This window comes from Orcinus orca, chromosome 1, assembly GCF_937001465.1.
Source record: "Orcinus orca chromosome 1, mOrcOrc1.1, whole genome shotgun sequence".
Taxonomy (NCBI): Eukaryota; Metazoa; Chordata; class Mammalia; order Artiodactyla; family Delphinidae; genus Orcinus; species Orcinus orca.
The window spans coordinates 116,059,603-116,084,940 of record NC_064559.1 but is presented as its reverse complement, the minus strand read 5'-3'; the positions used below and the strand labels follow the sequence as shown (position 1 = coordinate 116,084,940).

General features: G+C 50.8%; 1 protein-coding gene across 2 annotated transcripts in view; it reads left to right on the top strand.

Annotated features, from left to right (window-relative positions):
* SLC6A17 (solute carrier family 6 member 17) overlaps positions 1–25,338 on the top strand; it is an 82,593-nt gene that overhangs the window by 9,367 nt on the left and 47,888 nt on the right. The window contains exon 2 of one of the 2 annotated variants that reach the window (XM_033434910.2): positions 20,979–21,160. The gene's annotated coding sequence lies outside the window, so the exon portion shown is untranslated. Of the gene's footprint in view, positions 1–20,745; positions 21,259–25,338 lie in introns of those variants that run through there. The other variant, XM_049697200.1, reaches the window with a different exon arrangement.

Sequence of the window (25,338 nt, the reverse complement as noted above, 5' to 3'; positions counted from 1 at the left end):
CTGTCTGCTGCTTCTTTCTACTTCCACGCCTCCCCTCCCCAACCCGTCCAAGGCTCACGTACGAATTTTCTTAGTGGAACTCGGTCACATGTGGGCCCTAGCTGCAAAGAAGTCTGGGAAATGTAGTTCTATGCTTTCCAGCATCTTTAGCACAGGAAAACAAACTCTCTGTCTCTCTGCCTCAGTCTCAAAGGGAATTTCTTGCTTGGTCTCCTAGCTTCCAGCACAATGACCTAACCTTGGCACCGGGCTGTCCTTCGTTTGGGGTTGCCAAGGCTGAGGTTATTACACCCAGGCGCTGGCGAGGCACATGTTCTGCCCCATGCCCTTAACGTGGAACATCTACAGAATTCAGAGTTTACAAAGAGCTCTCACATACTTCTTCTCTTTTTGTCCTCTCATCAAGCTTGGAAGGTTGGGATCACCATCCTCATTTTATAATGGAGATAATGGAGGAGACTGACACTCAAAGAGGATAAGTCAGGGAGCTGGTAGATAGTAGAACCAGCATCTGAATCCTTTACTCCCCTTCCCTGCTCCCCACCCACCTGGGTGGGATAATTTATTGCAATTTTAGTTTGTGACTTGATTTTTTTTTTAGGACTTAATTGTCCTTAAAAGGACTTAATTGTCCTTCCTCCATCCCAAGATCACAGGCAGGCTTTTGTGCCACCTCGCCTTACACCGATTTTGGGGAGAAATAGCACAGAGCAGTGTTAGAGCGCAGGCCCTGGAGTCAGAATGCTGGGAGGCGCTTGTGAGCTGGGCTGACCTTGGACATGTGACTTCAGCCCTCTGTCTGTTTTCCTTGTATGTAAAAGTGGTTAATAATAATAGCACGTTATTAACAGGATTAAATGAAGGAACAGAAGTGAAGTGATTAGTATACAATAAATGTTCAGTAAGTTTTGTCATTGTTACTGCTGTTTTGGGGTGGTAAGGCCAAAAACACCAGTTAGTTGTCAGGCACCTAGAAGACCACTCTTACCATGTCCTGGATTTTGTTTTGTAAAAATATAGGTTCATTGAGGGGATTACGCTGGATTGTCTTGTATGGGGAGATGGTGGGAGGGAAGTGTGGAAGATAACAGGCTAAAGGGCAAGGGATGGGGGTTCCAAGGATGTTGGGAGGGGCCACGGTTCATTGTCGCGCTCCAGGGAGGTGGCAGGCGCTGAGGACAACGGCAGGAGGGTGGCCTGAGAAGGTTGACTCTCAGCAGAGACCAAATGAGGATTGGTCATGAGCGTAGCTGGTGGGTAGTGGGCACAGAGGCCAGTGGACCCTTTCCTGAAGCTGCTGTGATGTGGGAAACCCCAGAGCCTTTGCTGCCCTCTGATGGATAGTGGAGAGGAAGCTCCAATAACAGCACCTTGAATTCCCCTCTGGACAGGTAGGATAGAATCTTGGAACAGATTCAATTTAATTGGGGGAAAGCAATGGTACCTTTTTAGCACCATATGCAGGAGAGTAAAATCCCCTACTCGTGACACCTTATCTTGTTATCATCCAGAATGGACCCCAGCAAAACCAAAACGTAGGCAAAGGTTGTCTTGCAAACCTGGGTCTCTATTCCTTTGTCCTTCTCTAAAATGCATCCAGTAACCAAAGCTTTTCTCTCCTCCCTCCCCTTATCAGACTCACTCTCCAGTGAGGATGTGAATGAAACAGGTCAACAGAGGCTCAAGTCCCAACTCTGTCACTTAGCAGCTGTGTGTGAGGCTGGGTAAGTCACCAGTAAAATAAAATAATTCAGTTCCCTTCAGAGAGCTGTCAGGAGGATCATGTGAGACAATGGAATTGAAATGTGCTTTGTAAACCGTGACTGTATGTTGACGAGAAGTGTAACTACCGTGTCTTTATGCAGATTTAAGCCCATGGGGTATGTGATGGCTTCCTGGTAGCCTGGCTTGGCTAGAATTCCCATGTGCTAGTCTCTCATGGAGTTGGAGAACAGAAAGGAAGCAGCAGCTATTTTGTAGCATATACTCCCCATCTCCCAGTTATTCAATCAAACACTAACCCAGGTGCTGCTGCAAAGGGATTTTGCACAGGTGATTAAAGTCCCTAATCAGTTGACTTTAAATTATGGAGATTATCCCAGCGGGGCCTGGCTCACTCTGTTGGAAGCCCTTTCAGAGAAGGCTTGGGTCTTCCCTGAGAGGGACTCAGGCCTGTGGCCAACAGCTTCAGCTGTTGCCTGTGGGTTTCAGCCTGCCCATGATCATCCCTTCCTGCCTGCTTGCCTGCCCACAGACCTTGCACCTGCTTAGCCGGCCCCACACTCATGAAAGCCAATTCCATGTAATAAACTCATATACATCTCCTACTGGGTCTGATTCATTGGTTGGTACAGGGTGCTCCTGCCGGCACACAGCATGGCAGGAGGCATCGGTGAACGAGTGGGGAGGTGTGTTTGGTGGAAGAGGCCCCCGTGGAAGCTCTGCAGTGGTACCAGGGTGTCATGAAGGTGTGGTAGTGGCAGTTCTGCCTCTGCCTGCACTGCAGCATTTGTGGTGCTCCTTCCAGCCCCCCGGCCCAGTGGTACACACAGGGTCACATCACGACCTTTAAACAGTGGGTGAGACAAGCATTGTTATTCTCACCTTTCAGATAAAGAGTCATAATTGGAGACTCAGAGAACTCAAGTGACTTAACCAATAAGGGGCAGAAGTGAGATCTGGCTGGTCCCCAGGGGCCCTCCCAGCCCCCTCCCAGCAGCACTACCCATTGTCTTGCTAGCTGCCTTTGCAACTGTTCAGCATCTATGTATCAAGTGCCTCTTCGGGGCCAGGCCCCAGGGCTGGGGATGGAGACCTAATAGTGAACGATCCGGTTCTTCCCCTGCCCTCAGGGAGCTCCTAGTCCAGGCATCTCTCTGGGGCCTACGGCTGGTTGAGGGCTGATGCTGGGCCTTCAGAAAGCTGTGGTTTGGACTTGGCTTTCCTGCCTGGACCTGGTTGTCCTGAGCAGTACCCAGGCTCACAGCCTGCAGGAGAAGCCATTGCAGAGGTCGGTGCTCTGGGCCTGCAGACAGAGTGGAGAGCTCTCAGGGCACGAGCAGAAACCCTGGTGGCAGTCTCCCAGGGTCCCCTGGGCCTTGTTGGAGGCACTGATAAGGGCACTGGAAAACGCCATCCAGAGGGAGATGTGGAAGGAGGTGCGCAGGAGCGTGAGGGACTGCCTTTCATCTCCCTCCCACACACTGCCTCCCAGGGCCTAAGCCCTGCTATCCATCCAGCCTGAACGAGCCCTCCACTGATGTGGGGAAACTGAGGCAGGTAGGTCCGCACCATCAGCCAGAGTGACAGCTCTCTGACTATGTGTCCTAGCACCTTGGGAAATGAAAGCTGACAAGAGACTATCCCCCGATCTGGGTGTTTTAGTCACGTAGTTATCTTGTGAGTATAACTTTTTAGTCGGTTTATCTATTCTGGTTGTCTACACAAATCAGAGACGGGCTCCTTTCTACTTCCTATGGTATGTGTAGACCAGCCTCTTCCTCATGGATTCAATAAATATCATTTGAGGGTCTGCTATGTGCCCCAACATTCTCCACCCCGACCCTGCAAGGACTATGGCTGATTGAGGTACTTGCTGAGGGCGAAGGGAACAAGGACCATCCAGTGGAGGAAGGGAATTATCAATACTCTGCCAGTTGTAGAAACTAGGACAGGATTTCCTTATGAGTATGTTTATATGCATATTTCTATTAAGCAAATATTTTACTGTTTTTTCCTCTCTCATTCTCACCATCTAACATAACATAACATAAAATAGTAGGTAACTTTATGTCTCAGAATTTAAGTTACAGGATATTAAAGGGAGGAGTGTGAATCAACTAGGAGAAGAATGAGAATCAAACAGATAAAAGTTCCTGCTCTGATCGAGTCTCCATTCTAGTGGGGGAGAGAAATAATAAACAAACAAATAAAATATATAGATATCAGTTGATGATAAATGATAAGAAGAAAGCAGGGAAGAGGTAGAGGGAGCATGATTGTGTGTATGTGTGCGTGTGTGTGGTTTCAGATAGGCTGATCAGGGAAGGCCTCCCTAGAGGTGACACTTGAGCCATGGGACAGAGCAGGTGCAAACGTCCTGAGGTGGGTGTTGGAGGAGACCTGCTGTGGCTGGAACAGGAAGAAGGAGGCAGAGCACAGCATGAGACAGGGTAAGAGATAACAGAGACCCGATCACACAGGGCTTTTGGGTTTTGCTAAGGACTTTGGTTTTTACCCCAAGTGAGGTGAGGAACAAGGGCAGGACTTTGAGCTGAGGGATATGCTCTGACTTAGGTTTTCATGCAAATGTCTCTGCTTCCCACCCAGTCCCACCCAGGATTGTCAGAGCCCTGAGGTCCAGGGCTTTGTGGACCGTCAACCAGAGAAGGGGAGTCTGACGACACCTCCAACTCCCAGCCTAGGGCTCCAGCCCTTGTTTGTCTTTTTAGGGTCTTTGTGAGGATAACATACAAATGAACCCTGTTTGGTTAGATTCTGTGAACGTGAGCCAAGCCCTCCTGGCTGGATTGAGCTGAACCCTGAAGGTTGCAGAGAGGACCAAGGCACCTCTTTGCCCTGAAGGAGCCCTGCAGGAGGAGACAGACATATGTGTGACACACTAAGACGCAGTGTGAGGAGGCCCATCTGTGGAGAAGCTCAGAGGAGAGCGCGGTTTGTCCTGGAGGGGTCAGGCTGCTGGGGGCAGGGAATGAGGTGGGGGCATTCAGAGAGTAGGCACCACCAGAGCTGGGTGCTAAAAAGAGAGGTCGAAGGGGCAGACCGGAAGAGGGAACAAGACACAGGGATAGGAAAGTATGTAGAAGGTAAGAATCTGAATCTCCAACTCAGGGGTGAGATGAATCAAATTTTCTTTATTTTCTTACAACAACTCAAATTCTCTTTTGACTCTGTTGCCACGACGTGGTGAAAATGTAAGCTCGGTTGCTTTGGTGGGGAACCCCTGTCACTTTCCCTGGGACTACTTTAATTCTTGGGGACTTATGGAGAGCCAAGATGGGTAGGGGCAGGGATGTCTGCCTTTGGCATCGCTGGCCCTGAGGGCCCGTTGCTAGTTGTCCCAGAAAGCCCCAATCCCATGACCAGCCCTCAAGGCCTGGGGCGCCTCTGCTCCTTTCACACCAGTCTGAGGGGGATGCCTGGGCATCTGAGGGCAGTGGGACGTCTGGTCTCTGAGAGCCTCATACTGCAGAGGATTCTGGGCCCTCCCTGACACGAACTGCCTGTGGGGTGGACACCAGGCCACCCAACACAGCTCTGGACCTCAGTTTCTCCTATTCAAAGGGGCAACTCTTATGTACTTGTGAGGGCGGGTGGGTGGAGAAAATGAGGTGGGAAGACGGGCTCCCTGGGCAGGCTGCATGTCACAGCTCAGTGCCATCATGGACCTTGACCTCCACACCAAGGCACTGGCCCTGGCTCTCTGGAGCCTCTGGGTGTGGTCCGGGAGGTTGTGTCACCCACCACACCGCAGCTTAGCCAGAGATGCCAGGGGCAGGGGTGGGTGTGGGGGAGGCGGCCAGGACCACCCCTAGATTCCCTTGGTGGCCCTCGGTTCTCAGGGCATTGGCTGCTCTCAGGAATGCGGGCAGTTGCAGGTGCCCTGGCCCCTGAATCGGACACTGGGAATCCCTGAGACCTCTCGACAGGCAGTCTAGAGGCTAGCAACCCCTGCTGTTTGGAGCCTCTAAAGAGCTGGGATTTATGTCCCTTCCCCACCACCCATATCTCTGGCTGTGGAGAGTGGCTCATTTTTTCCCTGTGCTGCGTGACTTTCCAAACTATATTTTCAGCCTCGGTTTGACGTCAGTCTCTCGCTCGGTCCCTAGGGATCGGCTTTGTGCATTTCCAGGCTGTCCGGGCCGGAGCCTCTCCATCCTCCTGGGCCTCTCGTGCTGTCCCTGCAGTCCCTATTGCCATCTTTGGCCGCGCTCCCTGGGCAACAGGAGGTGGGGCTCCCTGGGCCCCCTGGGAGGCCCATGGATGTGGAAGCAGGGAGGGGAGTTGATGGTCGGCTGCAGAGAAGGCCAGTTGGACTGGTCTCCGATGTAGTGGGCTGTCCTGTGTGGCATGTGAGTGTGTGTGTCGGGGGTGGAGGGCCAGAGGCAGGAGGAGGGAGCTAGGCTGGTGGAGATGTGAGGCTGCACGTTTGTTTCTAGGCTGCTTATCTGCAGACACTCCCTGGAACAGGCTCTGCCCCAAGGCCTAAAAAGAGGGGAGAAAAGATGAGAAAATGGGAGGGCGGAGTGGGGGAGAGAGAGGAAGATGGAGGAGGAGGGAAAGGGTGAGGGAGTAGTGGCAGAGGCAGAAGAATGGAATAATAGCACAATCACAGATTACATTGCATGGCTCATGGCTTTCCCATTTATTTAACCTGATTTAATCTTCAAAACAACTTTGCTGTAGATATTGTTCTTTTTCTACAGATGGAGAAAACCGTTGCAGAGACTGTTTTGGTTCACAGTGCCTAAAACTCAGCCCAGCTCTGCCCTCAGTTTTCGTTTCGGAGTTGAAGGGGCACAGTCTGCTCTGAGAGCTGAGCGCGTAGGCACCGCCTGAACCCGCATCAAACAGTGGCCCCCCAATACTGGTCACGACTTGTGTTCTGGGGTGTCTCCATCCCCACCCCATCTCTGAACCTAGACCAGGGCTCTATCTGTGCTAGGCACCCCAGACACAGTCAAGAGACTTCTGTTCCAGTTTTTGCCCTGACACCTATCTTCTGTGTGACTCCAGCATAGTTACTTAACCTCTCTGGGCCTCAATTGCCTCATGGTCTTGTACCTGATAAGTTGAGCATGTCCTGGACTAGGTGCCTCTTCTCTCCAGTCCCTCACACCTGGGGCCCAGATGCCCTTCAGCTCGTTGTCCCCAGTGATCTGTGGTTAATGTGGCCCTCAGCTACCCCAAACCAGAACCGTCGAGTCCTCCTTCACTCCATGTGCAGTTCACCACTGCGCCCCGCTGACTGTGCCTCCTAAACACCTCGAGGATTGCTGTGCTCCCTGCCTGGTGTTTGGTAGATGCTGAAGAGATGCTAGTTCTTTTTCTTCTGAGCTCCTCTTCCTGCTTTGAAAATACCAAGTGATCTGAAAATGTGTCACTGTGGTACAGCGTCCCTTCTCACTTCTCTGCCAGTCACAGTGTTCCAACCCCTACCCGAGGGGCTGGGGCTTCAAGACAGCTTCTGACTGTCACCGAATTCCTACTACAGGGCCTGGGTTTGGGCTCTCATGGCCGCCAGGAGTGGCAGTTTGTCACGGTGGTTAAGCATGTGGGCCTTGGACTCTAACCTCAAGTCTGCCACTAACTAGCTGTGTGACCTAGACAAGTGACCTAACCTCTCTGTGCTGCCGTCTCCTCACCTGTAAAATGGAAATGATACTAGATACTACACCTTGTTATGAGAATTAAATGAATTTATATACACAAAATACTTAGAACAGTGCCTGGCAAAAACAAGTATTCAACAAATATTAACTTTTGTAATTATTGCCTGGAATATAATCACCTCCTCAATGGTCTGTGCTTCCAGTTTTATCCCCTACAATACATTCTGCACTCAGTGGCCAGAGAGCTTTCTCTGTCACTCCATGCAGGGTTGCCAGATAAAATACAAGATGCCCAGTTTAAATTTAAATAGATGTTTGGTATTTGCTAAATCTGGCAACTCTTCTCCCGTGCTTAAAATTTTCCCCTGGTTCTCCATTACCTTTAAAATAAAATCTAAGCTTTTTAGCATGACATTCAAGTGTGATTCAGACCTCTGCCCTCTCCAGTTAATCTCTCACCTCCTTATTTCTTACCATCCCCAGCCCCCTCCTCTTATGCTCCAGCCATCTCCATCTGCCTTCTTGGAATCCCAGAGAATGACTCTTAGCATTTTGGAGCTAGGATGGACCATTTGTCACATTTTTAGATGAGGAAATTACGGTCCAGAGAGATTACAGACCTGCCCAAAGCCACGCAGCGGTTAAGTGAAACTCACATCCCCTATGTTCTTGATGGGACCTCAGACCTTGGTTCTGCAGCACCGAAAGCCAGGCTCAGGCCAGAGAAAGATCCTCTTGGAACAACAAACATACTAGGTTTAAAATTCCTGGCCTCAGAGGACCAGCCGTGTGCTTCTCTTAGGGTCTGAGAGTGAGGGAAAGCTGGATCTGCTGGCCTGGAGCAGTTCCCAGGGGCCAGCCTCCGCAAACTGTGATGCGTGAGAGGTTCTGGGGAGTTCTGGGGGGCAGAGAGCTGACCTGGAGGTGTTCCAGGCTCAGGTAAGGAGCTCCTCAGGGTATAGGGAAGTGCTTCTGAGACTCAGGGCTAGGGAAGCGAGGCCCAGTTTGCAGCTCTGTACTTGGTGTTTCCCCAAGTCCAGGCAGCTGAGGGTGAGGCTGGGGATTATAAAATAGGCAGAATAATCCTGGCTGTGAATAATCCTGCCCAGAAGACTTGTGGTGGCCTCAGGGCAAACAGATGCAGGCCATTAGAATGGGAATGGGGGACCTTTCCCACCGGGCTCCTGGGGCAGGTCTCAGCACTCTACAGTCACCCCCAGCATCAAACTTGAAGTCGACCAGCTTCCCAGCCAGGTCCCTGGGAGGCCCTGGCTCTGTTTTAGCCATTCAATGCAAATATCTCTGCTCAGTGCTTAGAACTTGGTCTCCGTAATTGACTTGTATGATGTCCAAAGACTCTGTGCATATAACAAGCTCAAAGTGAAGCATCATCTTTAGCCAAAAGATTTATCATGGAATCTGTGACAGCTTACCATTTGTCTGGAGCTGGAGCAGAAGTAGGAGCGACTCTCCTTGCCAGGAATCATCCTTTGTCTTCCGAGCAGATTCCTCCCAGGTTGGAGTCGTCCTGGGCCCAGGCTGAGACCTGTGGCCGACTTCCTGGCCGAGGTCCCAGAGTCCTGGCGTCTCCATCTCAAGAATCTCAGCCACAGGCAGCAGGGATGAGGGAGAAAGTGGAGCCCTGGGCTTAGGAGCCCCGAGTTCTAGAACTGACTCTCTTAGCAGCTGGATGTGACCTTGGGCAGGTCACTTGATACCTCAGGCTTTTACTGTTCTATCTGTAACATGGAATCTGTGATTCCCGTTTAACTATCTTACAGCAGTAATGGAAGAAGAATCACCCATCACCTACTTCGCAGGGAAGCAGTGTGGCCGGTCCTCAGTGCGGGCAGAGTCTACCCGAGGAACATCCTGTGGGTGACAGCAGGGAGGAGTGACACTGAGACGGGGCTTTGAAGGACAGAAAGGCTTCTGATGAGGGGAACCAAGGGGGAGGACCTTCTAGGCCGAAGAGATGATGCTGGGGGAAAGACTCAGGAGAATGCTGGGGCCCGTGAGCACGGAAGCTGGAACCCACGAAGAGGTGCTTCCATTCATCTGCCCACTGTAGTAGAGGTGACTGCCTTTTAAAATCGCTTTCTATGTGCCGGACACTTTGTAGTCACTCTAACTTTCACAACTTTCTTCAAAGTAGATAACATTATCTCTTTCACAGATAAGGAGCTGAGGCCCAGAGAGTCTAAGTAAGCTCCCCAAGGGAGTCACAAGTGAGTGACAGAGCCAGGACTCAGATTCAGGTCTGTCTCCCCAGGGTGCTGTGACACCCCGCCGTGCTAACTACCAACCAGCGCTGAATGAATGCGTGCCTCCATTGCATACCCACTGCTGGGAGCCAGGGGCAGGTTGGGCACTGGTTCTGCACTCCAGCAGCTGGCGGCCTTGGTAAAGGAAACACACACAGCCTGGGTGCTTGGCTGGCGGTGAAGCACAGAGGAAGTGTGGCCTGCGTGGCACGGCCTCCTGGCTCAGAGTAACTGCTCTCCACGCCCCCCGCCGTGAGCCTGGGCACGGGCTGGTATGGTCAGTCCACTGTTAGGCCAGCTAAGAGCCGGTGGGGCGGGGACAGGAGGGGCACTCTGTCCTCAGCTCCACGGAGACTGCACAGGTGAAGAGAGTTAGGGAGACAGGCTCGCCCTGAGCCACTCTGGCTGCTACTGGCCTCCAGCCCGGTGGATTTTAACCTCTGTGGAGCCTGCTGGACACCCGTCCAAGGCCAGGTGGTGACAGAGCCCATGGCTGATGCTGACAGAGGCAGCCCTGTGATGACGTTTGTTTTTCTCTTTCGATGCACGAGTTTCTTTGTCTTCTCTGAATCTACCTCCCCCCTGGACCCTCCACTGCTGGCAGCTTGAGCCCACGGGATTGAACCACGTGAATCAGGTCTGTGGTCGGCAGTGTCCTATCCCAAGACGTGGCTAGTGTTTCCTCCTCAGCCCACCTCAGTCAGAGCTCTGTCCCCCTCCCCAGGTCTTATCCCAGCACCCAGTATCCCCTGAGAATGCTCCTTCCCATCTGCCTGCCTGGCTGTGTTCTCCCTTCTCACCCTCCAGGAAGCCTTCCCTGACTTCTGTGGCCCAACCCTACTTCCAGACCCAAATGTCCCCAGAGCGCAGCTAATGGTTCACAAGATTCTCTTCTGTTCACTTATCCATATGTACGTAAAGCAGGGCAGCTCTGCAAGGGCAGGAAGAGTCCTTTCCTGCCTTTTCATCTCATCCTCAGCACCAATCAAAGAAGGGCAAAGGACCTGGTGATACTTAAGGGATTCAGCTGGATGGGGGCAGATCTAGGACATTCTGATCAAAAAAAAGATTTCCATAGATTACCATGGATGACATCTGGCTTTGCTTGACACTGCAGGACTTCTCATGATATATTAGCCACTCTCTCCACATGTATCAGGCAAGGGGCCAGGGCCGAGTCTCGGCACAGAATAATTAAGCTCTGTTCTCCTTCCTTGGAGGACCTTTGACTCCAGCCAGGTGGGATAACCTGGGAGCCAAGGTACCGAAATCCCCACTCACCAGAGTCACACTTATATCTCAGTGGCCCCTCGCAGTCCCCAGTCCAGAGTGGGGCCCCAGTGAGGCGGGGGGAGGGGGGAGTCTGCTAAGGACACGCATGCTGATTCTTGCCCTGGTTTTCAACTGACTCGCCGCGTGACCTTGGACAAGTCCCTCGACCTTTCTGGGCCTGGTTACCTTCATCTGACAACAAGGGGATTGTAACAGTCCTCGAGGGTTGTAAAGGTGCTTTATGGCTCTGAACTTTTGCTTCTCTGACTCAGAGGCAAAGATGTCGATTGCTTCTCAAATAAAAATATTCCTCTCCTGACAGCCAGCTTGGGAGATCAATAATTCTGTCAGAGCATCCTTGCAGTAAGGCTGGAACTCTGCAGTTTTCCCCAAGACTAGACACTTTATCTTTATTCATTGTTCATCCCTTTTCTCCCTCTCCTTAGCCCTCCCTCCAGCCCCCTTCATCACCCCACCCCCAACCCAGGATGCAGCAACCTGCCTTGAATGAAGAGTGGCTGGTCACATGGCCTGGTCACCATGGAGACGGATCCCCGCAGACGAGGTAGGCATCAAAGTCACATGAGAACCCCAGAAAACTGGCTGAGGTATTTATAGAAGCAGGCTGGTGCTTTTACGGAAATGGGTCTATATTTGACTATGGCACTGAAAACTTCATGCTGGCTCTGGGGCGAGGCAGGTTTTGCACCAGATTTTCCCTCCCCAGGTCGGGTGAGGCAGATAGCCCCCTGCCTTCCTATCGTCTCCTGGAACGTTCCCCTCCCCACCTCACGCCCAGCTGATGCTGCTCCTACTAGAGCAGAGCCCCGCTCCCTCCTGTTTACATTGAACAAGGTTTCTTCCCAGGCTGGGAGTTTGGGGCTCCAGGATGCTGGGCATGTGGGCAGATTGGGACACCCTCGTTCACTACTCCCCCACCCCAAGTACAAACCAGAAGAATGTCCTTGCTGCTCTTCGTAAATGTTTGAAGATATTGCTCAAAGGCTTTGCCGCTTCTTTCTTCCTTCAAAGTTTGGAGACAGCTGCCAAAGGGAGGAGGGCTTCAGCCACCCAGCCCTTCGTGGGTGTTACAGCCGTGTTCCAGAAAAGCAAGTTCATGCTAGCGGGAACCGTTATTTATTGAGCCCTCACCTTATGCTTGTTATCTCATATACGCCCGCCTCACACGCCCTAGAACATAGATACTGCCGTTATCCCCATTTCACAGATGCGGACGAGGAAGCTCCAAGTCAGGATGAGAACCCCAACCTATCTGATTCCACAGTCCCCACCCTTCCCACCGTGCCCTGCTGTGGAGAAGGCAGAGCAAGCCTGAGCGAAGGGATAGGAGGGGAGGAAGGGGCCAAGGAGAGCGCGGCACACAGTTGCAGTCTAGGGGAGCAAGGAGAAATGCATTTTGCTATTTTAATGAGCAGGTAATACATGCCCACGGTCAAGAAAAATTTAAAAACTCAGTAAATTCAATGCCAAATTTCTGTTCCCAGGGCCCTCCAGCCCCCAGTTTCCTTCTGCAGAGGAAGTCACCATGGCCAGATTCAGATGTCCCTTTCTAGAGGTATCATATGCACTATAGAAGCAGATATGGGTATACTGAATCGACATGGTACGGACATAAGGTATAAAGTTCAAAAGGTGAAAAATCAATCTTTCTCCCATGCCTGCCCACAGCCAGGCTCACCCTAGAGGCATGCACTATTATCAGTATCCTATGTATCATTCCAGAAATATTTTATCCTCTACAAGTATGTGCAGCATACACAAATGGTCACACCCTCTCCACGCTATCCTGCATCTTTTTATCATTTAACAACACATTTTGCAGATGTTTCCAAATCAGAACATGGAGCAGACTTGTTCATTTTAATGGCTGCAAGAAGTTTGATTGTGTGATGGTACCATAAATTATGTAAACAGTTTCTTGTTGATAGACAGCTAAATAGTTTCCATTTTTTAAATTACAAATACTGCTGAAGGAGAATCTTTAGATGAATGTCTTTAAACAAACACATATGCAAAAGGAGTGTGTACTTCCATAATTTTGACAGATGTGGCCTAATGGGCAATGGGATGCACCGTTGTAATTTTGAAAAATATAGTCTAATTATCTTCCACAGAGATTGTACAATTTAACTCTTCTCCCACTAGCAACATGTGTGTTATCAACCTTCTTTTACTAAAAAAAAAATTTGCAAACATACTGGGTAAAATATGGTATCTCATTTTTCAGTGTGCATTTCTTCTACTATGAATGAAACTAAACATCTTTTTATATATGTAGGAGCCACTTGTATTTTATTTTCCATGAACTTTCTATTCACGTCATTTTCTCTTTTTCTTACTGATTTTTAGGCACTCTTTATATATTAAAAAAATACCTCCTCCACTTTTTAAACAGCCACTCCACAGATATCCCTCAACACCCACTATATGGCAGGACTGTTCTAGGCTCTGTTCTAGGGACTACAGAGTTCATCTGTCTAGTTGGGAGCAGACAACAAGTAAATAAACATGAATGTGAATTGAGTGCCAGATGTGAGAAGTGATATGGAGAACAATAAAGCAGAAGGAGGCAAAGGGAGTACCAGTCATTATATCAGACTTAGAAAGGTCTTCCCCACTCCACATTGTGACAGTTTTTTTTCCCCATGTTTTCTTTTAGTACTTTTAGGTTTCATTAAAAAAAAATTAGACTTTTCAAAGGACAAACTTCTGACTTTGATGATCCTGTTGTATGTTTACTTTCCTAGTTCATCAGTTTCTACCTTGTCTCTATCATTTACTTTCTTCGGGTCTATTTTCGTAAGTTCTTGAGATGATTGGTTGATTCATTGATTTTCACTCTTTCTTCTTTTCTAATATATCTATTTAAGGCTGTAAATACCCCTCTAAGTACTGCTTTTGATGCCACCTATGGATTATTTTTTTCTTTCATTTATTATCTCAATACATCTACAATGTATAAGGGTATAAGGGTGGGTATAAGGAGTAAGGCAGGGATTCAAATTTACTTTTTTGCAGATGGCCAAACCAATACCGTCTATTAAAAATCCATCTTCCCCCTACTCATTTGAAATGTAATCTTTATTATATTTTAAATGACTGAATATGGGTTTATTTCTGGACTATGTTCTGCTTCATGTATTTCTCATAACTAGGACTACATTAATTTAAACACGTAGCTTTATACTATGCTTTACCACCTGGTAAATTCCCACACCACACCCATTCTCTCCCTTAATTTCCCTGGATATTTTTGCTGGTTTCTGTTTTTCAAATGAAGCTTAGTATCAGCTTGCTTAGTTAAAAGGAAAAACAAAACTCCTTTGTTATTTTCATGGAGGTCATTTTAAAACATAGATTAATTTAAAGAGAATTAACATGTTCATTATGTTTTGTCTTCCAATCTAAGAACATGTTTCTTTTCTTATGGTCAAATGTCCTTTTGGAGCTCTCAGTGGCATTCAGGAGCTTTCTACACACCTTTTAAAGTTTATTTCTAAGTAGTTTTCTTTTTTTTGCTGCTATTGCAGATGAAGCACTTCTTACGTTTTCTTACTGGTTGTTGTAGATCTGAAGGCTATAGATATCTTACATGTTAATTTTGCAAACAATCACTTACTGAATTATATTGTTTAAGATTTTTAGTTCTGAGTTATTTTTTAAATGAAGTTTTCAGCTTTTAAGGAAAGAAAGCACATTATATTTTAAAACTTCCAGGGTAAATGGCTATTTAATCATTCAATGAGTTAATAGCTGTAAGACGCTTAGAGTAGCATTGGGCACATCTTAAGAGCTAATAGCAACAGTGGGAATATGCCTTGAGTTTACACAGGGTTTTATCTCATTTAATCCTTACAAAGATCCCATGAGGTTAGAGAACACATTATTTCTATTTTCCAGATAAAGAATCTGAAGGTCAGGAGCTTCCCTGGTGGCGCAGTGGTTGAGAGTCCGCCTGCCGATGCAGGGGACACGGGTTCGTGCCCCGGTCCGGGAAGATCCCACATGCCGTGGAGCGGCTGGGCCCGTGAGCCATGGCCGCTGGGCCTGCGCTTCCGGAGCCTGTGCTCCGCAACGGGAGAGGCCACGGCAGTGAGAGGCCCGCGTACCGCCAAAAAAAAAAAAAAAGAATCTGAAGGTCAGAGATATTAAGCAATTTGTCAAAGGTCACCTGGCAAGGCAGTGTTGGATTGGCACCTGAGTTTATCTGACGGTATGCATAACACTGTCTCAGAGAAAGAGAACAAGGCAAGTCCTTCTGTCACGTGAAGGGTCCTTTAGAATCGCTCATCCCACAGGTGGGTTTTGATTTGTGTTTTGGATGTGTACGAAGGGGTGTGTTTAGTTGGGGCACCCACCGTGCTTGATAAGGGCCCTATGGAGTCAGAGGCCCCGGGGCCAGCATTCTAGGCCACTGAGTCCCCGTAAGCAGGAGGTCGGGCTGCCTTTGGAGCTGGGCAGTGGGGCCTGGTCTGCCTTTGCATGGTACCTCTTGTTCCTGTGAAGAGCTGTCCATTCCTCTCCTCCAGCACTGCACATGACCACCTTGCGATGCTGATGCCGGGGGTGGGGGTGGGGGACATGAGGAACAAGTGGCTCACAGGCTCAGCTGAGTCACACGTGGGGAAAATGAGGTGGAGGTGCAGGAAGAATCTGGAGGTCCCCTCGGTCCTCCTGGGCCTCTGACCTCTCACTGCCTCTCTCTCACCTCATATTTCCCCAACCCTGCTCACCTCTGGGGTTCTCTCAGGCCCGGAAGTGAGGCTTCCACTTTACAGCCTGGGGAGTTAAGGTCAAGAACGAAGAGACTCTCAGAGCTGCTGTGAGGTGGGACCTGGGAATAGAAATTGCAGTCTCCTTTCAGGGAGCAGTGATGCTTCTGAAGGGCTCTGGGGTTGCCACCTCCCATTTAAGTCTAGATAGGAAGTCATCCCTATAATGTCACTATCATGCTGTAAAACGTTCAGTGGCTCCCTATTACCTTCTGAAATAAGTAGAGGCTTTTTTATCCTGGCATGTCAGGCCTCCACATTAGCAAATCCAACTTGCCTTCTGGCTTTATTTCTCACTTGTCCCCTAAGCCCACAGCTTCTAAATGGCCTGGCTGGATCCAGACCTAGGTCTGTGAGGCTGGAGACATGGTAAATTCCTTCACAAACTGAGGAGGAATGGTTGCTCTCTATTCCTTTAGAGTGGTCCTCTAGCTCCAGAGAGGAAGCTAGATAGACTGGTTATACCCATCCTTTCATCTGAAAATGATGATTCTATTAGTGCAGCTCAAACTTAACATCAGCTGCTCTAGCAGCATTTCACACGGCTGCTTCATATTTATAGCTTAAAATAAAATAAAACTCCAGTTATTTTCATATAAACTCTGATGGAACTGAGAAGGATGGATTTTGAGAAGAAACATGAAACAGAAATGTAAAAGGGAATGAAATCATCTGTGCTGTTTCTACAAAGATTCTTACATGAATCATATATATATTGCACATGCCCAAGCAGAGACAGAGAGGGTTGGGGGGGAAGAGATAGAGTCCTGTTCCCTTTTCCAAACAACATAATACTCAGAGCAAAAACTGAACTCAACACAAACCCCTAGGTGCTAACAAAGTCCCTTTTTCACTGCTTCAGGAAACATTTGCTTCCTCTTACGGACATAAGATGAATTTCATAGTTGTCTTCTCCCATCTGGGGCTGCTTTGGGGCTTTTGTTAGGCTCTGGCCTAGGCAGAGGAAAGTTGTTTAGCTCCTAACACCTTCCAAGTTGTCCTTGACTGGCTGTATAAAACCTGCCTCTGAATTCAGCCACGAGCTACTGAGTTTAGTACAGTGCCCGACACGGACTAGCTCTCCCCACATACGATGTCGTTGGATTTCAAGACCAGATCACTGCCTGTAGACAGGAGCAGGTGTGCTCAGAGCTATATGAAGGGCTGACGTCCTCCAAGGTTGGCACCAGGTGAGGCAGGAGAGGCGGAACAGCTGCCTGCATGTCCTGACTTTGCCCAGGGAAATCCCTTCCCCATTGAGGTTCTCGCTGCTCCCTCAACACATGACTCGTTGGGACAGGTGACCTCCTGGATGGCCTGGTTTGCAAGGCAGAGCTCCAGGTGCTATTGCATCTGCATGGGACCCCAGGACAAAGAGATCTGTCCTGAAGCCCCCCTTCCAAGCCCCTGGCCCAGCTCCTCACTGTGTATCTTCACACCATCATCACCATCATCATCATCAACACAGCAGCAGGTACATGTACTGAGTCCTCCTATGGTCCAGGCTGCTCTTAGAAACGTGTTACTTGGGGAAAAAAATCTCATTTAACACTCAATATCCCATGAAGGGGTACTATTATTCTCCCTATTTCACAGATGAGGAGGCTCGGCCCTGAGAGTTCCCAAGCTAGTCATAATGGGGTGAATATGAATGCTGACACCTCGACTGCAGGAACCAAGTTTTCAGGCTCAAATGTCTTTCTTCTGTGATAGACATTGTCATCTCACCTCTTGACTCCTCCTCTCTGTCTTCTTTCTTGACCCTTCTTGCTTCTCCTGCCCCTTAGAAGTGAGCACTGCCCTGCATCCCCCAAATTCTATCTTCTTGACCGTCTTCTATGTACTTCCTCTGCCACCTTTTCCTCCGCTTAACGACCCTTTTTATGCTTATGACTCCCCAGTCTGCATCTCTACCCTCTTTCCTGGACTTTATGCCCATATTTCTAACCACACTTTATTTTTTCAGCAAATTTTTATGGAGTGTCTGCTCTGTGTTGAAGACGGTCTCTGCCCCATGAAGCTTACACCCCAGCCAAGGAGACCGTCACTCAGCCCCCAGACACACCACTAAGTCCTCAGTTACAATCATGATGAGGGCCACAAAAGAGAAGCCATGTCTACCTGGGAAGTGGACTGAATTCTTCTGCAGGTCGGGGGAGTGGATGGGGAAGGGGGGAAGAGGAGTGGGACGTAGCAGCTTGTGGCAGAGAGGGCACAGGGACTGAAGGCTGAGTCAGGAAGGAGTGGGTGAGTAAGCATGAGAGCTGAGAAGGTCGTGGAGGTAGTGGGCTGCAGGGAAGGCTGAGGGGAGAGGGGTGTGAAATGAGGCTGGAGATGATAAGGGGCCTTGAAGGACATGTTAAAGATGTGGGCAAAAGTCTGCAAGCTGGAGGAGGGTGTGAGCATATCTGTGCTTCTAAAAGATCACGCTCGCTGCTGCATGGAGAAAAGGTGACGGGACTCCTGTCTGAGTCAGGAGGCGATTGTGAGAGTTCACGCGGGTGGTGACTTTGCCTGGACTAGGGTTGTGGCAGCAGAATTAAACAGAACTGGCCAGATTCTAGAGGTACTTAGGAGATAAAATCTCCAGGATTTAGTGATAGATTTTGTGAGGGAGTAAGAAAGGGTTAGGGTTAGAAAGAGCAGGATGGGTGTTAGAGGACCGTGGAGAGGGTTGGAGTGACCTTCATCAGAGTAGGGAAGTAAGTCGACCAGGGAGTCATAGGAAGGTTATCAGGCAGCAGGAGCAGCCCACCTGAGGTTGGAAACCATGAAGTCAGAGGGGGACCCATATACCCCCATAGTGTGTTTTTCTCTAGAGAACTTGGTCTAGAGAAACCAAGTATTGAGTTCACTCAAGGTTGGGGTTTTACTGGGTAGACGTGATACAAAGGCAGAGAGGCAAGGACACCTGCTTATGTCTTGATATCCCCGGATGCTTCATTCTCAATATGCCTCAAATCCATTATCTCATTACTTTCTTCCCCAATGCTCCCCAAATCTGCTCCTCTTTCTAGATTCCTTACCTTGGTTAACAACAATACAATTACCCAATAATATCAGTAATAACAGTAATTTATTAAGCAGGTGATATCAGATGTGATACCAGATGTTTTAAAAGAATCATCTCCTCTGATCACCATAATAACTTTATGGAGTATGTGTTACCCATTTTACAGATGTGGAAACTGAGGCTCAGAGAGGTTACATAACTTCCTCAAGGTTTCTAGTAAATGGCAGTCAGGATGAAAAGTTAGGTCTGTATGAGTCCAAAGTCCTTCCCCTTTCTCCTCACTGCACCACCTTCAAGTTCCCCGCCTTATAACCACCTATCTTGGATTCTTTCCTTTTCCTCCCTCCTACACAGGGTCAGTCATCACGTTCCGTTTGGTTTACGTCTGTCAAGCCTCCTGTATCACTTGCTACTGCCTGCCATGCCCCTCCACCCCGGCTCTGTATCGCTGGCTGGATCCACCAGAGTGGAAGCTCCACAAGGGCAGGGATCATTATCTGTCTTGTTTTCTGCCGTATCCTCAGGGCCTAAAACAGTGTAGGCAAACACTAGGCTAACACTAAGTAGTGGTTGAGTCAAGAGATAAGTGTCTATCAGAAGATAATTCTCCATGAGTGACTCAAGTTTCTGCAAGTCTCATGGGTAGAGGCATTGATGGCTTTTTGTTCCAGACTATCTTTTTGAGGAGGTTTGCATGGCAAACAGCCTTGAAAGACAGAGATAGTGTCTCCCCCCATTGGAGGCCAGGTATATTTGCCGTCCAGTATAATAAAGATAATGTCTCCCTCAGGAGTAAAGGCTGGCAGGTTTGCTTGCATTATAAAAAGACTGGGGTTTCCTAAGCTTGGAGCTCCTCAGCATGTGCAGTATCACCTGGGCCCAGCTGCACATCCCTCCCATGGGACTTGGGGGTTAGAGAAACTGATTTGAATGCTAAGCTCATGCTACCTGCTGTGCTATGAGTACGAAAGTCCTTTGTCTCTGGACCCGGAGTGAGATGCAAGGGTAAAATCTCAGCGCCTTCAGAATTCATGACAATGGTCCTACTGCCTTTCAGTAGAGCAACCGATAAGGCCTCCACCTCCCGTCCCTCCCAGACACCTGCCTCTAATGCCAAGGTCCCCTTAGTGTCCTCTAGAGCCCAGATAATTCATCCAGACTCCCCACACAGCCCTCCCAGGCCCTGAGGGATGGCTCCTACCTCCCTAACTGCACCTCCACTCAGCTCACCCCTGCTCCAGCTCAGGCAGTCATCCCAACTGCACACCTTCTCCACTCTCTTGCACCTTTGCCCTTATCATGCTGTTCCCTCCACAAGGGTCATCCTTCACCCTTTCCACTGAAATCCTGTCCACCCTTTGCGGCCAGGATCCTGTCTCACCTCCTCCATAAGGCCTGCCCAGAGCTCAGTCACTCTCCAAGCTTCACTCACTTTACTCATCTTGTAGGGTCCTCCCATCCTTCTGTCTTGAACTGTGGCCTCCTGGGTAAACCCCACTCTGCCTCTCCCCGAGGTTCCATGCCTTCATCTCCCAGAGCGGTGATCTTCACAACTCCTGCAGCCCCTGGCATACAGTAGGAGCTCAATAGATGAGCGATGTATGGAGGAGTTGAACGGCACAGGGAAGGGTCTTGCAGAATGGTAGGAGGGAAGGACAGTGGAGTGGAAAAGTGTGGAGAAGAGAGTGAACAAATGCATTGAGGTGGAAGTGGCTAGGGCAGGGGAATAACCACTTTGTCGGGCGTTGAGTTCATACCAGGAGGCCGAAAGAGATGCGCCTGGAAAGATGAGGGAAGTGAGGCCCAGGGCTCAGAGGGCTTCGGCCATGGGGCTCCCATTCCTCTTTGAGGTTAGAACCTGGTAATGCTCCAGAATCTGGGTCCCTGGGTCAGGGGCCTCCAGAGGCTGCTCCCAGGGCAGCCCCCTGACTCTCCTGCCCACCCCCTCTGTCTGGGTCGTCCATCAGAGCCTTGCTCACGGCCCCAGAGCCTCGCATTGACGCGGGCCCGTGCGTGAGTCAAGCCTGCGTCACGGCGCCCCGCCGCCAGGGTGGCCTTTCGCAAAACGAGGGAACAGTGCGCGCTGCGCTCCGCCCCGCTCCGTTCCGCTCCGCAGAGCCGGCGCGGCCAGGGCGCAGGGAGGGTGGCCCTCGGCGCCGGTGCCTGCAGCCTCACGCGCTGCCTCCGCCGCGGGACCTGGGTTCCCGGACCGCTCCCCCGAGGGCCGAGCGCGCCGCGGGCGGGAGACGGGCAGGGACAAGCGGCGAGGAGAGGGAGAGAAGAGCGAGCAGAGTCTCCTGCGCCGGCGCGCGGCCCCGGGTCCCCTCCCAGCCCTGGCCGGGGCCCGTCGCCGCCACAGTCGGACTGCCCGTCGTGGGAGGGGCTGTGCGCCCGCGACCCGTCGGGAACCGCAGCTGCTCGGTCGGAGTGCAGCGGCCGAGACCGCGCGACGGCCACGCGGGACAGGTGAGTCGCCGGCCGCGCCCCGTCTGGCTTTATGGGACCAGCCACCGCAACTTCAGCTATTCCGGCCCCGCCCCAGCCAGGGAGGCCTAAGGACCGAGGTGAGAGGCGGCGCTGCCGGGGTATCGACCCAGCCTTGCGAGGGCCCCGGGCTCCTCCCGCCACTCCAGCCGCCGTTGCCTGGCGACGGAGCCCCGGGGCCAGCGCTTCTCGGGCGCTCCGGGGGTGCCCTGCGCTGCGCTCACGGTTGGACACCGGACTCCAGCTTCCGGGGCTAAGAGGGCCCAAGAACTCCGGAGGTAATCGGGCAGAGTTGCAGAGGCAAGCGCCCGCGGAGGACCGGGGAGGAGGCCCGGCCAGAATCGCCGCCTGGAGCTGCGCGCCCAGGGCGCAGTTCCCTCGGGGAGGCTCCTGCGCTGCAGGAGACCCCAGCCCCATCCGCTCGGCTTCAGGCCCGTGACCTTGACAGTAACATTGGCAAGAGAAGCAGAGCGCTCACGCGCGAGATGAATATTTAATTCTCAGTCTTGGGGCTGGTCCTCGCTGAATTCGGAGCTAGCGGGGAGCCCATCCTCCCTCGAGGAAAGCGCATCTGGGAACCGAATGGCGGATATGGGGGGCGTGCGCGGGGTGCAGGTCTGGAGGGGGCACCGCCTCGGGAGAGAGGCCTCTGCCACGTTTATACCTGTGCGCACCGTGCTCTCTAGCGATGCTAGTGTGTCTAGCGCACAGTGCTCTGTGGAGGGCCGCTCCTGCAGGGGCGCGGTCTCCTGCTCTATCCTTTTAAAGCTCAAACAGCCCTGTCAGGGCTGCAAGTGTTCAGAAATCCCGAGGCCACTCACCTTACAGGACCCAGTCGCTGTGACGCGGAGTTAAAAAAAAAAATTATTCCCACTCCTCTTTCATTCATTGAGAAAAAATTTAACGGACCCTTTGGATTAGGAAATTTCTAACCAGAGCTACCTTTGGGGCAATTCCGCTGTGAGTATGAGGCAGGTGGGGTGGGGTTGGGGAGAGAAGTCAGGGGTGTAGAGAAGGAAGATTCTTTTGAGGGCGCTGCCCCTGCCTGTTAACAGGAACTTTCAGGAACTAAGAAAATCCTGTAATGGCTCGCCCCAAAATTCAACCAAAACTTTAGTTATGCTGTGCTGGACCTGCCGACTGATGTCTGAAGAACAAGGCCAGAGTGTGTGGAGGTTAACAGAGGGCTTCTTCCGTCTCATGCTCTGCTTGCATTATCCCATGGTCTGGTGAGGTGGACCCATCACCTGGGCAGGAAGAGCTTTGAGGTCACACCTGCTTGTCCTTGGCCATGGCCCATCCATGGGACCATGAGAAGCTCAGCTCCTCTGCTGGCTTTTTGTCTAATAGAGCAGCTGTGGCTAAGTAGGTGGTGAATTTCAGGAAATCTCTGCATCTCAGCCTGGAGGGTGACTCAGTGTAGAAGGCAAATTGTGCCCACCAGCTCTGATTGGAGTGAGTGTGTTTGGCCTGAGTCACACACAGTCATGTGTCAGCTGTTTGTGAGTTGAATGGAGTTTACCAGGACTTGTGAGTGGCAATGACCCAAGCTCTCAGTGTTTTGGAGTCACTGACCAAAGGTGAGCAAGTCTCCAGAATGAGCTAAGCAGAGCTCAGGCTGCCTGGCTGCTGGGCGAGGGTCCTGGAGCTCTGACCCCGTGGGGAAAGTGAGCAGGGCCGGGTTGGGGGGATGTTGGAGGAGAGGCTTGGCGGGGGGGGGGCCCTGTGATTTCAGTGAGAACTTGGCCCAGTGCTCTGCCATGTGCCAGCGTGGGGTGACCTTGGGCAAGTCCCTTTACTTCCTGAGCCTTGGTTTCCTCAGCTGTGAAGCAGGGATGCCAGTGGTACCTTCTCTTTTTTTTCTTTTTTTTGCGGTACGCGGGCCTCTCACTGTTGTGGCCTCTCCCGTTGTGGAGCACAGGCCCCGGACGCGCAGGCTCAGCGGCCATGGCTCACGGGCCCAGCCGCTCCGCGGCACGTGGGATCTTCCAGGACCGGGGCACGAACCCGTGTCCCCTGCATCGGCAGGCGGACTCTCAACCACTGCGCCACCAGGGAAGCCCCGCAGTGGTACCTCTTCTGCAGGCTTATTTTTGAGACCAGTGCTAGACATGTAGCAGATGCTCGTTAAATGTTAGTTCCCCACCCCTTTCCTTATGGGCCTTAATCAGAAGTGATTCTTTCTCTTCCTGTCCTTGTTTCTTGGTGTGAGAGGGGGCGTGGAGACAAATGAAAGTGGCAGGGCTTTCCATGGGGTTAAGAAGGACGCATAACTCAGCTTCAAACTGACCTATTCCAACCCTCAGGTCTCCCCTGGGAGACCCTGAATGGGGAAGCCTGAGTAAGAGCAGTGCTGTGGTGGGTGGAGTGGAAGGTGGGGGGTGAGGGGCTGTGCTGGGTCTGCTGGGTGCCGTTGGTTGCCTGCAGTTGCTTCAGGGTGAGACTCTAGCACAGGCTTTGACTCCTGAGATTGTTCATGGCTGTGGCCTACACCCAAGTTGCAGCACTCGCTAAACTTCACGGGTCCCTGCTCTTTGATCAGGTCTTGCCATCCCCCTCCGCACCTGTCCTGTCCATAATGGAATTGGGAGCTGCAGAAGAACAGTCCAGGGGAGGCTAGGCTGGCCTTCCTGGAGAGGAAAGGAGTATATCTCCTGCCTTTCCTGAAAGATCCTGGGCCACTGGCTCCCTCCTGTAATATGTCTAGACCTGGTGTTGAGCTAAGGTGTGTGCACCTTAAGAGCAAAGGAAATATGGGGATCCCCAGGGCAGCAAGAAAGAAGCCATGCTGACCCAGGGGACTCCAGTCTGCTTCTGGAAATGTGCGTGTGTTTGTGTGTGTGTGGGTGATACGGGAACCCTGGAATCACTGCCCTCCCAATTGGATCTGGGAGCAAATTCCAAGGATGATAAATACAGAGATGGGAGGATTCCTAAGAAGCAAGTTCCTTCTGCCTGTGCAGCATCCCTTCCCTGTGCTCCTTCCTGTCCAGGTTTGCTGCAGCAGGACAATTCATCATAAATCCCTTCAAAACTGCTAAGATAAGCAGCAGAACAGTTTAAAAGGAAGATGGATTTCGTGTTTTTTTTTTTCTGAAAACCAGGTCTGAGTTATTGCTTGCTCTCAGGCTGGGCTGCAAGAAGTCCTCACAACAAAATATCCGGGGCACCAGAATGGAAAAACTCTGTTAGCCCGTACAAAGTCCTTTTATAGCAGCGCTCTCCTGACTGCTGTCCCAGGCTTCCAGAGGTCAGAAGCACAGAACCGCAGGTAGATCTGTGTTAGTGCGCTGCCCGGAATGCAGGTGGGATGGTGATCTGTGGGGAAATGCCTACTTGGCCTGCTTTTAGGAGGGCCAGGTGCTGGGTTCCAGCAGCTCACTCGGTGCTTGGCACACAGTCATAACATCCAGGTTTTTATTGAGGCGTGTGCTAAGTGCTTTATTCATACACTGTCTCGTTTAACCTTTGCTACAGTCCCAGGAGGCATATTATTGCTCTCAGCAGTTTACAGATGTGGGACTTGAGGTTCAGAGAGGTTAACTAATTTGCTCAAGGTCACACAGTAGTGAATGGCAACCTGAGAATTTGAACTCAGGTCTGTCAGATTCCAGACTTCATGCTCTTGATGTCTATGTGGTGTGTCTCTGTAATAAGTTCTTAATAAATGTTGCTGACAACCTAGGCATTTACCCAGATGAGCTTGTCTAAACCTGTGAGTTTGGTTCCTTAAGCTGGTGCCCCGAGAAGGGGGTATGAGCCTCTACTAATGGGAAATTGGTAGAGGATGAACATATCTCGGTTTCTGAGTTTGGGGGAATACAGTATGTGCTTCCAGGTAGATTGGAATCCAGAGAACATCCCAGGCTCCATCTTGTCCTGTCCTGTGCATCTTTCTCTTTCTGACCTCTGCCACCCCTGACCTCATTCCCTTAAAGTTTGTCCAAGTCTGGGGTTGGTTCTGGGAGCAGTGAGGGTAGAGTCAGAGCAGATTGGAGGTTGCCCTGAGGATTTCTGTGTCTGCAGAATCAAGGACAGCCAGTCGCTGGTGGGAGCTCTGATGTGTCAGGTTTCTCTGCTGGACAGGGTGTGCTAGGGACCTGCAGCAGTTTCTGGTGAGGTCCCAGACCCCAGAGCAAAACTGCTAACACTCCAAGGTT